General features: G+C 38.3%; 1 pseudogene; it reads right to left on the reverse strand.

Moving 5' to 3' along the window:
* Positions 1–396: 396 nt before the first annotated feature.
* Positions 397–1,942, reverse strand: LOC145718798 (patched domain-containing protein 3 pseudogene; annotated as a pseudogene).
* Between the last annotated feature and the right edge of the window lie 275 nt (positions 1,943–2,217).

The following is a 2,217-nucleotide window of genomic DNA, read 5'->3' on the forward strand; positions in this document are numbered from 1 at the left end:
AAAAACAGTACGCAAAGAGAAAGGTGCTAGACAGAGCGTGACCGTCTTGTTATTTTGTTCTATAGAAACTAATTCTTCGTGGAATTAGTTTCATTATGATTGCTTAGATAGGCGTAACTAAGATGAGTAGTCACTTTATCATGAAACCCCAGAAATATTCCCACCATTATAAAGATTGCCATAAACAAAATGAAAGAGAATAGCAGGAGCCAGCCCAGAAATATTCCCACAATTATAAAGACTGCCATAAACAAAATGAAAGAGAATAGCAGGAGCCAGCTGTGGAGTCTCCTGTTTTCAGGATCGTCCCCCATACTTGGACTTCTTCTAACAGCATGAGTAGCTTGGCTCGCGCCAATTGGTCTTTGATTTGTTAGTAGATATTTAAACAAACCTTCAAAAAAAAGTTAAGAATACTGGAATAAATGTTAGTCCATGAGCAGCCCCAAATACCTTAACAAGAAACATAATCTTAAAAAATGTCCTGAAGATGTATGCTTTAGCTACAGATAAAACACACACCCCTATTACTGTTGAAAGTGCACTTTGTAACATTGGGTAGCATAGCAGATACAATGCCTCAATTGCTTTTTGGTTTACTGAGGGCTTAGAGCTGGAAACAAATGCATAAGAAATGTGTGCAGAAAAATCGAAAGAAAACCCTATGCAAATGACAAGATTAATCGTGGATATGGAATCAAGATTGACATTCCAGAATGCCATGAAACCCATTACTCCCACAACCATAGAAGCAATAGTAAAAGTTACCCACAAGGAACACAGTGGATGAGGAATTAACAATAAGGAAACAATGAACATAGCGGTTGATGCAACAATGACATTTCGAAGTGTTTTCTAATACTGCGGTATACTGATCAAAATATATGAATGCATGGTTATACACCATTAGGGGAATTTCGCACTTTTCGGCTCTGCTTTGTAACTGGGATAACATCATCTTCTTATCGGTTGAAGAAGAAACACCCATGGTCTGAATGAAGCCCCGGGAAGAAATGATTTCATGTGATGATGAAATATTAATATCATACACAAAAAGTGGAAAATGTGTTAAAAAATTGGGCAAACCGTTCATAAAAGTGTCCTTATCATTTACATCTTGTTTGCTGTTTTCCATATATTGCACATACTCTCGTAACCAAAACTCTGTGAGATTTTTACCTGCATAGTCACTGTTTTCCAAATCTGCCAGACATATTTCCAGTTTTTGCCTAGCATCTTTATCCCAGTAGTCAAGAGTTTCAGTAACAATAACCATAACCCTGGGACCATAATCCAAAAAATATTCTTCTTCTACATTAAAATATGGTGTGATGTAGGAATCGTCACTTGCCAAATTTCGAAGGTCTAAACCTTCCTGCACTAGGAAACACCCATAGATACTACTTATCATGTACAAAATGTATATAAGCACTACAAAAAATTTGGACCCAGTGCTTGTGAGAAAAGGGCCAAAATAGTCTCGAAAGAACAAATTCATTGGATGGATATCAGTTTCTTGTTCATCCGGGAGAGAATCACATGGGAGACAGCAGGACCTTTTCAATGAGGAACATTTTTGGTCAGGAGTTTCTGGCTTTTTCAACCAGCGTAGACAGACTACTTCTCTTTTACCATCCAGAGCCATAAATGCTCCAAAACAGGTGAAGTTATAGAAATAACAGAAGAGCAGGGTTGTTCCTGTATAGATGCAAAAGTATTTTACGGACCTGAAAGAGGTCATAATCCCTGTATAGAAGGCCAGGACGTTGGTGATGGTGGTGATTGTAATCGACACAGCCACTTTGGAACAGACTTTGGACAGCCGCTGTTTTATGTTGTCCCTGAGGCTAGTCTTCTGCCATGCAGAAATCATTATGAACATATCATCAACCCCAACACCTGTTAAAAAAGGGAAATAATCTTCATGCCTATTAATATCCATTAAAAACTAAACACATAAACTCAAACCATCTTCTTTGTCCATCTCTTATAAGAGGTCTTATTTATCTTGCCCAATCTGTGCTTTGATACTATTTTCCCTGTTGTTTTCTCTGGTTGCCTCTGAATCCACAGCAGAATTCACCCCCTCCTCTGTGACGACTCTGTGCTTTGTACGTACTGCCGTTATTTGTACGTAGCACAGGATACTCTACTCCTAGTCTTCATGTAGGGTGTTTGAATGATGAGTCAGGAAACTGTTGTGGGTGTTAGTCAAAG

The sequence above is a fragment of the Leptonychotes weddellii genome, unplaced genomic scaffold, assembly GCF_054177405.1.
Source record: "Leptonychotes weddellii isolate Sample4059 unplaced genomic scaffold, ASM5417740v2 HiC_scaffold_22232, whole genome shotgun sequence".
Classification (NCBI taxonomy): domain Eukaryota; kingdom Metazoa; phylum Chordata; class Mammalia; order Carnivora; family Phocidae; genus Leptonychotes; species Leptonychotes weddellii.